Raw genomic sequence first — 13,922 nt, 5'->3', positions numbered from 1 at the left:
AGTTCTGAACTTGTCTTGGGAAAAGATTAGTTGGCAAATTGAGGTTTCCATACTCGATGACCACTTTGCATATCAAGATAACTCAAAGCACAGAATTTGACAAGATACCCTAATAAGAAATAGTGAGCTGTTCCCAGCAGAAGTACCTTATCTGCTGATATGTAATATTACTGCCCCTTATCTGGGAAAAAAAGCCCATTTCCTTTGTCTTTGGATAAGCCTGGCTACCGTTTCAAGGGTAAAACAGAAAACGGAATTAGCTAGACATAATTGGATGTCCATTCTAGTTGAGCCTGCCACCATTAGTTTCTTACTGCTCCCATGGGAAATGCTACCAACTGACCAGTGCTCACCTTGAGCTTCACCACACGCGGTTCAAATGCCAGGATGAACTAGGTACATTGTTTTGAGCATTGATATATGTAACTGTAGTTGGTCTGAGCTTCGATCTACTTGTGAGCTAATAAGTCAGTCTGACACATTTTCACGTTGACCTACAGAAGACATCAGACACCCAGGCCAGAGAAAAAAGCATTTTCTATTTATGGAAAAAGTGTAGTCATAATGTTAACACCTGTACCAGTTTCAGAGTTCTGATTCTCACTGAAGTACCCAAAGCATCAGGTGATACCTGTATCTCAAGAATTACAAGAATCCCACATATTGGAAAGTTGAATCTTTCTTAATGGACTCCAAACATGCCTGAACTTAGTCCAGAAAGGGACCTTGATTTTACCATAAAAACCAATCCTCACTTTTGCTCTATTCTACGACTATCTGTGTTTACCTATTTATTACACAATAGCCATGCAAAAGCGAGTTTATAAGGATGGCTGTTGAGGCTTCTGTTTGCAAGACATACAGAAAGCTGAGAGACATCCAGAGAATGCTCTCCATACACTGCCTAAATCCACAACAGATTTTACCTGATATACTTCATCTTCACCTCCATTTAGAACATTCCTTATGCTAATCCTCTCACTTTGTTGCCTCCTCCATGATGACTGTAGGAGACCGACGGCAGCCATGGAAGGAGGAAGTGCCTTCCTTGGGTGTGGTATCAGAACCCTGAGTTTTGTAATCTCTTCATTACGCAAGTATGCGCTGAACACCTGTCACTTGCAAGACTCCATGTAATGCAATGGATTAAAATCAGGCTGCCAGGATTAATCCCCTTTCACTTCTTTGAGAACCATCCTGAATCCTTCTGAGGCTTCCTTTTCTCTAAACTAAGAAGAACAAAACATTCTCTATACCATTAGTAGGAATGATTGAGCCATTTTTGAAATTATCAAGCGATACACTCATCCAGCTTTCTTGCAACACAATCTTTTCAATATGAGCCTGGCATAGTACCCTATGCAAATCGACTGTTCCCCAAATTTCATTATCGGACCAGCATGTTTAATGAAACAGCCAGGAATGGCAGAGGAGGAAGGGTAAAACAATTTTCTCTCCGATCTCAAATTGCAAAATGGATGTCAGAAAAATTAAGGTTGCTTCATTAATATTCTGTTCTTGGAAGTCTCATTTCACAAAGCTTTTGTGTGCTGTGTCTGCTTAAACAGACTTTTCTGCCTTGACTAAAAGAGCTAGAATGGTTTCTATCGTAAGGTCATCTGAAAAGCTTTTGTGGACTGGCTTGTTGATGCACTTAGCTGTTAAATAATGCACCTGGATACAATCCAAATAGCTCTTAATTCTCTTTAGGGCTAGAAAATCACAAAATAATAAATCTCTAAAGGCCCAAGGCAAGGTTGATTTATCTATTTCTCTCCTTTATTTTCGAGGTTTAGGTTAAGGTTAAAAAGAAGTGGTATCAATAAATCTTGTTGTATGATGTTAAAAAGGACTCACAGAACTTCCAATTAGCCATGGGACTTTGAATGCCTAACAGAACTTACTTCTTCAGAAATCCCTGGCATGATTCCTTCTTCTCCTCCTAACCTCATAGGAAAGATGTACTTGTGTTTCAGACACTTCTTTGTAAAAGGCAGAAAACCGCATACAATGGAAAGCAAAGGAGGCAAAGACAGACCAGCTAGGAGGCACAGCTGGAAGGGTAGTGGCATCAGCGTTCTCATCAAAGGAGTAAATGCCCAGAAAAGAATGGACCTTCAAATGATATTTACAAGCCAAGAAAGTTCTGGGGGGAAATCACACAGAACACCAAAATCAATACTTAAGACTAAGAATCATATGCACCGAATCGTAGAAAGTTCTGGGATGAAGCAACATAACTCAGAAGGAAGAGTGCCTTTAGGACCCATCCCAACTTAACTGAATCAACAAAATAGAAGCAAAGAAATGGGAAAAAAAGAAGCTCAGAACAGAAATGTTGTTAAATGTATGTAAGTACTACATGGAAGAAATCTTGTGGGTGAAACACTTGTTGGGATCTTGGTTTGGTCTGAATTGAGAAGTTGAGGATCATGCTTAAGAGAACAAGGAGTGACTAATTTTATATTTTCCTTGGAAAAAAATAACAGTGTTCACATGGTTGTAATACAAGTACTCAGGAAGCTGAGGCAGGAGAATTGCAGTGTCAAGGTTAGCCTTAGTGTCTCAGTTATACAGCAAGTTTCAGGCTCACTCTCACTATCACTATCTCTCTCTGTTTCTCTCTCTCTCTCTCTCTCTCTCTCTCTCTGTGTGTGTGTGTGTGTGTGTGTGTGTGTGAGTGTGTGTGCCATAGTGATTCAGGGTCAATCATTAGATCTTGTCCAACTTGGCTTTGTGAGACACAATCTCTAACTGTATTAGAGCTCACCGAAGAGGCTCGACTGGCTTCCAAGGGGAACACCAGGGTTCATTACCATACCTCTTTAGCTCTCATTAAACAAGTTTCTTCGTGTGGCTTCTACGGAGAGGATGCATGTCCTCATAGAAGTTTACTAACTGAACAATCTGCCCAGCCTTGGATCATCCTTCCTGAGCCATCTGATTGCTCTTGTTCATTGTATCTCCAGCTTTGATTTTCCCCTGACATTTTTTCACTTCTTTCTGCATTGCATAGCCTGTCCACGTGCTTTGGTCTATTAACTCAGAAGACAGAACTGTGGATTTTGGTCATCCTCTCTAAAGAGTAATCTCTTCCTAGCAGCAAGAGATCTATTCAATCTCCACATTTTTCAAATCATTGGAAGTCGTTTGTAACCTGGGAAACTGCTGTGTTGCATGGAAGAGGAGATGAAAATCTCTAGGTTGCATTTATAGTTTAATGTTGTCCATCCTCTTTCCCTGTCAGTAGAACAGACTTCTTGTTCTGCACTGCTTAGTTCTGTCTGGACTTTGTTTACAAGAAAACAAGCTCCAAGAGAACAAACTCTGTGTTCTTGAAAGTTTAGGTAGCTCTTCAATACATGTTCAATATGAACAACACAGTTCAAAAGGTACTCCTTAAAACACCCATGGAGGGCACGCTAATATATTCATAACTCTTAACACACTCCTTCCAGAAACATTGCTACAGTCATTGCTGTGGCTACTTGCCATCCTCTATACCTCAACAATGGCCTTTCTTTGCTTTACTTAAAAATGTAGTTAGGAATTAACTAAAGCCGGAATTTGAAAAACACTGAAAATGAGATTTTTAAATCCCTACTTACTCACAAAGTGTTCATCAACGAGCCAATGTGAGGTGGGATTAAATGATTTAAAAGATTATTTTCAGGTTTCATTTCCAAAAAATCTCCATATTCTTTATTAAAATTTACTTTATGAGGTAAGTAGCTATTTGCTTAATATTTGGCCAAAATTTATAAATGTTTTACTGTGCAAGGATTATGGAACTATTTCATAAAGGAGAAAGCAAAGCCTTCTTAATTCAAGAGAACATATTTATTAGAACAGATTCAAATATTTGTGTCTCCCTTCATTTATAATAAGCAATATTTCTTTTTATTTCCATGTCACCTCACCCTTCCTCCTCCTCGCCCAGTTTTTACAACTTACTGCCTAAACGCAGTGTTTCTTAGATAAGCATCTTCTTGGCTGCCATGTGATGAAAAACTGGTAACTTTTATTGAGTAGAAACTGAGGCTGTTGCTGAATATTCCACAGTGTATAGGACATCCATGTGTATCCTGTCTACCATCAAGATAGAGTTATTCTGTCTACAGAGCAATTGGACCAAGGTTGTTGAACCATATAGGCACCTAATAATATAGAAAAATACCATCTGATCACTTAAATACACTTTAAAAAGACATCCCTCACTTTACAACAAATGGAGACCATTACAGAAAAACACAGCTGGAAACAATGGAGAGACAAAAAGATGGTGATTATCCAAGACCAAATAAAGGTTCCTGTGGCTAACCTCAACTGGCCATCCCCTGTGTTTGGATTGGTGACTTCCCTGATTGCCATCAGAGAGCCTTCAGTGACTGATGGAGGCAAATTTAGAGAGCCATGGCCAAACATTGGGCCAAGTTTGGGGAGCCCTGCTGAGGAGAGGGAGGAGGAATTATAGGAGTCAGGGGGTAATGGACATCACAGGAAAACCGACAGAAATGGCTAGCCTGGATCATGGGAATTCAGAGTCTGAACCAATAACTAGGGAAAGCCTTCATGAAACTGACCTAAGCCCTCTGTATATATGTGACAGTTGCATAACCTGGTCAATTTGTGGTCCTCCTGGCAATGAGAGCAGGTGTTGTCCCTGGTGCCTAGGCTGGCTCATAGGGACCTACTCCTCATGCTAGGTTGCCTAACTCAGCTTGAATGCAGGGGGAGGGAAGTACTTGGTCTTACAGCAGCTGGATATGCCATGCTTTGGGGATGCCCAGGGGAGGCCTGCCCCTTTCTGAGAGAATATAGAAGAGAAATAGATTGGCGGGGTGGAGGAGGGAGTAAGAGGGTGGGAAGAGAGGAAGGAGGGGAGGCTTTGGTCAGGATGTAAAATAAATAAAATTTTTAAAAAGTACTTGCATCTATGACTCAGGGAACATTGCAGAAAAGGGCATGGAAAGACTGTGAAAGCCAGGTTACCAGAAGTCTGCTGGGAAACAGTCTCTCCTAGAAGATCTGAATAAGGCAATGTCAATGGACATGTTAATGTGGGAAGAAGAAAACTTCAAGGATTCCCATCCCTAGACAAAGAATTAAGGCAACTAAAGGTCTCTGGGAGAAAAAAATTAAACTCTTTAAGGATGAGACCCTTATTGGTTGTCCAATGCAGAGTGGTCAGCCAGCCCTGAACCCATATACACACAAGTAAAAAAAAATAGATTCAGCAGATTGCACTTGCATACTAGTTCTTACATATATGTACAAATACATGCATATATAAAAATGATAATAAAAGAAAATTAGGTGGGGGTTGGAGGGAGGGAAACACAGAGGCTTGAGTAAGGAAAGGGAGATAAGCAATGCAATTTTATTCCAATTAAAATATATTTTAATAATTAAATAAGTATTTTAAAAGTGTTTTCAAGGAAAGAAATAGAGAGTCTGGGGCCCCACAGGAAAACACAATGAGATAGTGATAAGAAAATATTGATTTCATTAAATCTCAGGAAGTTTTAAACAAAGCTAAATGTATATGCTGGAGAAGAGATTAAACATGGCTTCTTTTTGGCGTATGTGAATTGCTATCATCAGCACTCTCATACTCTGTGGTCATTATTAAGTGCAATAAAGGATATTTGAACACAGTCCTGGTGCCATTGGGACACTCAATCTGATAAGCGGGAAAGCTTTTAAATGATTAATGAGGATGTAGTATATACAGCATGGACGTGCTGTAAAAAGGAGTGATTCAGATCCTGAGAAAGAAGACATAGGTTAGGAGATTTTAGCACACTCTTTGGGACCCTATGCAATTAAAAACTTATGAATTGTTTATTTCTGTAATTTTCCATGTAATATTTTCTGGACTGCAGTAAACAAATACTCAGGACATAAAAATGCAGTTACAGGGGAGCTATTGTACTTACTGTCGGTAAGGAACTATGAGGAATAGAGTGGCGGCTCAAGAAGTAAAGAGAATTTTCTGCAGAGCAATTTGCCAATATGTCTCAAGAACATAGAAAACATCTAAGCCTTTTTTCTCTGAAGCATCATTTCAAAGAAGGTATAATGAAAAGTAAAGTCATAGAAAACCCTCCCAATATTAATATTTTTAATAGTAAACTATTGAAAACAGTCAATAAGTTCAAAAATGTTATAAGGACACTATACTACTATTAATTTCAAACAATATGTTCTAGTTCAGAAAACTACATTTTAAAAATAAGAAAATATGCAAAAGTACATAATAAAATATCTTCTTGATTTTGTTTACAGTCTCTCTCTGAGACCCACAAAAAATGAGCACATGCATACACAAAAGAGCAAAACTTAAAACACAGAGTGTCTGCTGTTTCACGTTTTCAAACAATTTTGAGATAGGGTCTCATGTATCCCATACTATCCTCAAACATGCTATAATGTAGCAAATACACAGATTGGGTCTTTCATGGTTAGCCATAGGCTGACAATCCTAGACCAACGGGGACAGATAAAACCCAAGACAAATTAAAAGGAGAAACAACAGGTAGCCAATAGAAATTACAGGAAAATGAAATAAAGTTAACTATTATTGCTAAGAAGATTTAACGAAAACCTACAGAGCAAGAACAAAATGTTATAAAATGGAACAACCAGAAGAAAAAATTATAGAAAACATTTTGTTAAAAAAGGAAAGTTCCTATAATTTCTTTTTAATAAAACAACATTCAAAGAGAGATAAAGAAAGCAAAGCAGATAAATAATCTGTATGTTTCAATTGTCATTGAAGAAAAGTATCAGAATAAAAGAGCAAAATAAATACAGGTAATAGAATTATCAACAGTTCTAGGGGTCATGTCCAGGCACTTTTAGAATAGAGTCATTCATGTATACTCTGAAAAGTGACTGATGTTTCAGGAAAAATGTCTAGAAACACCAATCACATTTTGGGATACACATGCTCAATAGAAAATGATAAAGAGAAAGAAAAATACACTTATAAAACTTGCCATCTAACGAGCATCAGAATACTCATCAATAATGAGGATATGTTAGAATTCTACAAACAAACAAAAGACACATTCAATCTGTGGTTCTATACCAAACAGGAGGACAAAAATAGATTTACATAAGAATGAGAGAGTTAACTTTCCATTCAGCTTTTCCTTTAAAGATACTTAAGAATCTACTCAAGTAAAACAAGAGTGTAAAAAGCAAAAACAAAGAGAGAAAAAACAGTGTCTAAGAAGAAACACCAATGAATGGAGGATAGTCCAGGACAGCCAGGCCTCAGGCCTGAAACTTGCTCAGATGGAAGAGAACAAAAGAGAACTATCATAAAATGATACCTTGTATAGACAGGCAAACTAATACATTATCAAGGCAAGTATCAAGGGATATGCTATTAATATATAAAACATTGAAGAAGTGATTAAACAAATTATTTAAAATTTGAAATATGTCTCTAACTCTATTATATTCACAAAAGTTCAGGAATAATAGCATGATATAAGGAGGGAGGCCACTCATTCGTTCCTGGCCACTCAAATCGGAAATAATCTCTCAGAAATTATATTAATGTGGTGATGGAAGAATTCACTTCCCTTATAATCTCAAGCCATGGAGTATGAAAGAAGACATTATTTAAAAGAGGGAAGAGGAAGGGAGAGGGGGAGAGTGGGAAAGGGAGAGAAAGAGAGAGAGAATGAGAACACGCAAGATTCCCCAGAAGTTCATATCGTAGACAGCTAGCCTAGCATATACAATGGGAAACAATAACAACGCCAACAAAACCCAAGAGACCCTGTTTCAAACAAGGTAGTAGGGGAGGACTGGTACCCAGGGTTGGTCTCTGACTTCCATGCATGCTCTGTTGCTCTGTGGCATGTGCCCGTACTCACATATACATACAAGCAATCTCTCTCTCTCTCTCTCTCTCTCTCTCTCTTTCTCTCTCTCTCTCTCTCTCTCTCTCACACACACACACACACACACACAGAGGCTTACTGTATATACATAATTAGAAATAAGAAACTAAAGTGTCAACTTCCCAAAAAGGTGTTCACTGACAACTTTTATAAAATGTTGGAAACTCCCTTGCCCATTCTCTGGCACCTGGGAAGTTCCTTGTAATCCTTAATTTGTTGCCGCAAAGTACTTGATATACAAAATACATATACCTTTCTTACTCCTTGCTGAGTAACAAATTACCCTAAAAATTGGATCAAAGTCTCAAGAGGCAGTGATCTTGATAATAAGGTCATAGTCATCTCAAGATTTCACTGGATCTTGATCTGCTTCCAGGATCACTTGCCTGGCTGCCAACAGGACGCAATTTTTCTGTGGTTATTGTACTGAGGGTCTCAGATCTTTTCTTGCTGTACTAGTTCAGCTTCTTCTACAGGCAAAGAAGTCAATAAATGTTGAAGCTGAATCTAACATGAATAGACTTACATCTAAACTATTATTCAAAAAGTTGATAACATGACCATCTTTTTTTTTTCTTTCTTTTTTTTATGAGACTGACTTTAGATGTCATGGTCATATAGATATATATGTGTGTGTATATACATATATATGTTTTACTTTATGCTTTTGTCTTCTTAATTTCTTGAGATTATATTATTAATATTATATATGTATGAATAAACTCTGTTCTCTAATATTATATTAACAGACACATATTCCTAACATCCTACAAACTGCTTGGAATTTAGAAGGTTTTCAGTAAAGTCTGAATAAGTGGACAGGTACATGGATTGATGATACTTTTCTCAAAGCCAGTACAGAAAGTTATGTCTCTTAAATATACTGTTTAAAAGCAACTTGATGTGAAGCTCAACACAGATATTGAATACCTCTGTACAATTTGAATATAAATACTACTCTGAACTCTGGGTGTAACTAATGTTTTAGTCTGGAAAACTAATAGCAGGAGCGCTTCAGAGAATGTTTGTCATCTTAAAATAAGAGACTTCGGTAATTTCACTTTCTCTTAAAAATAAAGGTACAGCTGTGAGGGAAATGTCAGAAAATATTCAGCAAATTTAGAGATGAACCAGAGATGCTGAGGGTATGTATGTATATTGGCCATAAAATAAATATACAAAACTCAAAGAGGTAATTCATTAATCACACAGAGGACTCAGCAACTTGCCCAACTGTATCTTGTCATTTAGAATCATGTATTTCCATCTCTTGAAATTGGTCTTGGCACCAGAGCAATAGATAAAAGTAGACATGAAACAAACATGAAGAATGCTATTATCATTTAGACAGCTATCATCTAAAAGAAATGTCATTCATCTGTTTGTTGAGCATGTATTAACTGACTACCTATAAGCAAGGAATTCTACTCCTGTCAAAGGCCGACAGACAAATGAGGTGGTGTCTTTCCCTCAAGCCTTTTCCATTTGCTCTTGGAAGATAGCTGTGTAAACAGATGAACAATGTTATTACAGAGAAAGCAGAATTAAATGCCAAGAGCTAACTATAATTGGGATGGGAAACTTGGAAGAGGAACATCTTTTCCTCATAGTCTCAGTGCGCAAGGAGGAGAAGCACAGGGCGATAAGGAACATCTCAGTCATTCCGTACATTTGAGAATATTGTTTTTCACAGACTCTACTTATTGACAAAGGGAAGTATTTTGGATGGGATGAGAAAGGTTTCCCAATGGCTCAGGTGTTGAAGATTTGCTTCCAGGTGCAGGAGAGGTGGTGCTGCTGGGTTGGGGACTGTATCAATGAGGGCTCTGATTCAGTTGGTAGCTAATGCCAGTGGGTTCTTTCCCATGATCACCTTTGCGGGAGGTGGTGGCTACTTAGGAGATAAGAGTTCTAGCTGGAGGAAGTAGGTCCCCGAGCGTATGCCCTAGAAGTCAATATACTGTTCCAGGCTCCGTATTCCTTCTCTCTCTGCCTGCTGGCTGCTGTGACGGGAGGCTCCACCCCATGGTGCTGCCTCAACTTGAGCCCACAAACCATGTAGACAAACGGGTAATGACTGAAACTCCGAAGCTGCTAGTTAAAAGGCAATCCAAATCTTTCTGCCTTTGAAGTTGTTTCTCTCAGGTATTTTATTACAGTTATGAAGCTATGACCATCACAAACAGTTGCACATCTTTATGGAGTAGACTATAAAATTCCATGTATGTATAGAATGAATACTTATTAAATCTGACTAATATGCATTTCTGTATTATTACATTTTCATCATTTCCTTGTCCTGGGAACATTTGAACTTTTCTAGCCATAGTTTTTTTTTTTTTTTAATAACTTTCAAATGTTTTCTCTCATTTGCAGTTCCTAAATTTTATGTAGTCAGTAAAATTGTGTGTGTAGATATTCAGTGCAAGTAGCAGTGAAATTATCTATGATAAAAAATGAGACTAACAAGAGTAGGAATGGGTATCAAGTCAGGGAAAGGAGGAATCTGTTCAACACACATTTAATTGTGTTTAAATTTTAAATGAAAATGAGGAACATCATATGCTCAACTTAAAGAAATAATGGCTGGGGGACAGAATCTACATTTTCTGTCTTTGAAGAAGCTTATGTATTGTTGAGTTAGTCCCACTTCTAACTCAGTGTAAGGGAAATTATTTGTAATTTATGTAGCTCTTATAACAAGAGATGCTCAGACACATTTTTAGACAATTAAAATGATGATGGGGGCCTTCATGTTTTCTTGAATTGACAAAGCACATAATGTCTTCCCCAGTGGAAAAACTGCATCTTACGAGGAGATACCATTGAGGGCTATGTGGGCAATGAGTTAAATTTGAAGTTGGGCCTTGCATTTACCTGACTGCTTGGAGTTGGGTCTGTAGGCTGGCAGCATCTGTATGGGCTGGCCCCTTGGGTGAATGAAGAAGGCCAGTCCCTACCCAAGGTGGAATCAGAAGCTGTGTTTAATAGTGTTCTCATGTAATAGCTATGTACAGGGGGCATTGAGAAGCTAGGGCATCCACGTTTACCATCCAAAGCTATATTTTATGGAAGTTTTTGTGGTAACCAAGGAAAACAGCTTTGAAATTTTCCTTTTTTTAATACAGAGGAAACATCTTTTAAAGTAAAATTCTGATATTCCAGGGATGTTATGTACCCAAACGAAAGCCAAACAGAAGGCGACCGATGGTTAAGTGAAGCTCTCGTTGTGAATGTTTGGTCTAAGGAAGGCTTGGTCTGGTTCATGGTTGGCAGGATATAGTAGGCATCTACCTGGAAAGAAATGGCAAGGACCATGTTGCACATTGAGAGTGGAAACTCTGTGATCACTTCCCACGACCACGGTGAATACTGTCTAGCTTTGCTTCCCAGTGACATGTTTCCGTTTCTTCATGAATATAGTGCTGGGATAGGATACTGATATTCACAAATAATTAACAAGTAACTGAAACCTAAAGATGGTCCTCTAAACCCAAAGGGAACTATACAATGTATTTGAAAAGCATCTCTCTTCTCTCTGCCTCCTCCTCTTCCCCCACCCTCATATTTATTGCCTTTAATTTGACCAGTAGTTTGTGACTTGAGACTACTGGCTATCCCAAGCCTTGCTGGGCCTTGTCACCAGTCACCAATTGACATTTCTTTTCTATTAAAATGAGGAGTCAAAGTTCAACACACAGGATAAAAAGAGTCAGCTGAAATAGCAAGCAACCTCTTCTATTGTGCATTGTGTAATTAAAAGACAATAAAATAAACCTTTTCAAAATGCAATAAATTCAAAAGCCAATCTCAGTATTACAGAGAAAGACATTCCAGTTAGAACTGGTTAGTTTGTCCTTGTTTTCTTTTTCACCTTACTTGATAGCAATAACACAGTAGCAGGAAATATCTCAGAAAGGTGGAAGTTTAGAAGCTTAAACTTCATAATCCGTGACATGGCAGCCAAAAACATAATTAAGGAAAAATACTTATTTAAGTTTCTTTTCCATCTGAAACTTAATCTCAAACTTTCCCCCAAAACTCTGAGGAGAAGCTACAATTTGAGGTCAAACTTTGAACAATAGTAGATTATTGCTAAGCAGACGCCATGACCTTATTCAGAATGAAATCACGTGCCCAGAGATTTTAGAAGTCAGAATTGTTGAAAGGCATTTTGCTCTCCCAGAGCTGCTGAATAATACTTTCCCACAAGGACAGCAGGAACACTAGGTTATTGTTGTGGTTTTTGGATCCTACTGAGTTTCCACAAGCAGGATCTTAAATACCCAGCTGTCAAGGAAACCCTTGTCCTCAGCAGCCTGCCTCAGTGTGAACAAAGATGACAATATACATCACCCTCCCCTCCAGTAAACAAGAATACCGAAAAAGGAGAACACAGAAGCACACACACACACAAACACACACAGAACCCTATCTTTCCTGGTGTTTGAATTTATTCCATCTGTTTTTAACAAAGCCCAAGCAGGAAGCAAGAAACAAACCAAAACAAGTATCATAGGAACAACTGAAGAATCTTGGAAATGAACCACCCTTGTTAACAATGGATCTAGCTGGAAAGTCTGTGCACTTGCTACCTTGACCCTGAAGTGACATAGTGATTGTCCACTTTCATCAACTTGCTTTTCAATGTTTCTCCCACAGTAATTTGTTTCCCTTTCAACAAAGATGCAAGAAGATTTTCAAGCTCATGTTACAGTCTCAAGGCACTGGTCTCCTTCCCTTCCCTTCCCTTCCCTTCCCTTCCCTTCCCTTCCCTTCCCTTCCCTTCCCTTCCCTTCCCTTCCCTTCCCTTCCCTTCCCTTCCCTTCCCTCCTTCTTCTCTTCTCTTCTCTTCTCTTCTCTTCTCTTCTCTTCTCTTCTCTTCTCTTCTCTTCTCTTCTCTTCTCTTCTCTTCTCTTCTCTTCTCCTCTCCTCTCCTCTCCTCTCCTCTCCTCTCCTCTCCTCTCCTCTCCTCTCCTCTCTCTCTCTCTCTCTCTCTCTCTCTCTCTCCTTTCTCTCTCTCTCTCTCCTCTTTCTTGTTTTGAGACTGAGTCCTGTGCCCTCAAAGCTGTCAGCTGCCATTGAACTTTTTCTGTAAAGATGTCCTCGAACTTTTGAGGTTCTGGCTTCTGCCTCCTGCGTTCAGGGATGACAGGCATGCACCACCAAGCCCTGTTTATATTGTGCTGGGGATTTAACCCAGGGCTGAATGCTACACAAGCCCTCTAGCCCCTGCGCTGCAGCTGGAGTCCTTTCCCTCACACTTCAAAATTTTGCAACACAGTTCTGTAGGTCATATTTACATGCACATGGGGGTGTAGGCCTGCAAGCTTAATATTCAAGAGGCTGATGTACGAGTATTCTCCTGAGTTTGAAGCCAACCTGGGCTATACAGTAAGTGCCAGACTAGTATGGGAAACAGAATGAAAGACTTCATACTCTCACGCAGAGTTCAGTTCACAATGCCCACACCAGGGAACTCTTGAATGACTGTGACTCCAACTCCAGGGCGATCAGATACCCTCTTCTAGTCTCCAGGGACAATTACACTCACTTGCACATACACAAAATCCCACGTATATGATTAAAAATTAAAAATAACCTCCGTTCAAACTTTATATCTCACATCCTCACGTATGCAGTCTGTCGCTGGCATCCTATACAACACCTGTTTCCAAAAGATGACAAAAATAAATTGGCTGAACAGAACTGACTCATAGAGAAGATTACGGGCTTTCAGTTCTTCAGGGGAAACACATCACAGGAGATAGAGGAGTGAGTGGTCACTTGCTCTTTTCTTTTCAAATGGAACAAAGCCAGAACCATAGTCACTTATGAAAACCATGACTAAGCAACTTAAATGATATGGTTGTACAGGAAACACTTTCCATATACATTTTGATTTCAGGGACTTAACAGAATGCCACTTAAGGGTTCATAGAAATGAGGGAGCAGGGAAGAGTATACTTCAAGATGAATAATAAGCAATGTGGAATGCCTTCA

The 13,922-nt window shown here is 38.8% G+C and overlaps 1 protein-coding gene across 8 annotated transcripts in view; it reads right to left on the bottom strand.

The window, feature by feature from the left end:
- Positions 1-13,922, bottom strand: part of Frmpd4 (FERM and PDZ domain containing 4) — a 631,873-nt gene that overhangs the window by 302,560 nt on the left and 315,391 nt on the right. The gene's annotated exons all lie outside the window — the stretch shown is intronic.

The sequence above is a fragment of the Chionomys nivalis genome, chromosome X (genome assembly GCF_950005125.1).
Source record: "Chionomys nivalis chromosome X, mChiNiv1.1, whole genome shotgun sequence".
NCBI lineage: Eukaryota > Metazoa > Chordata > Mammalia > Rodentia > Cricetidae > Chionomys > Chionomys nivalis.
The sequence above is the reverse complement of the archived record's forward strand: the minus strand, read 5'-3'. Positions and strand labels throughout refer to the sequence as shown.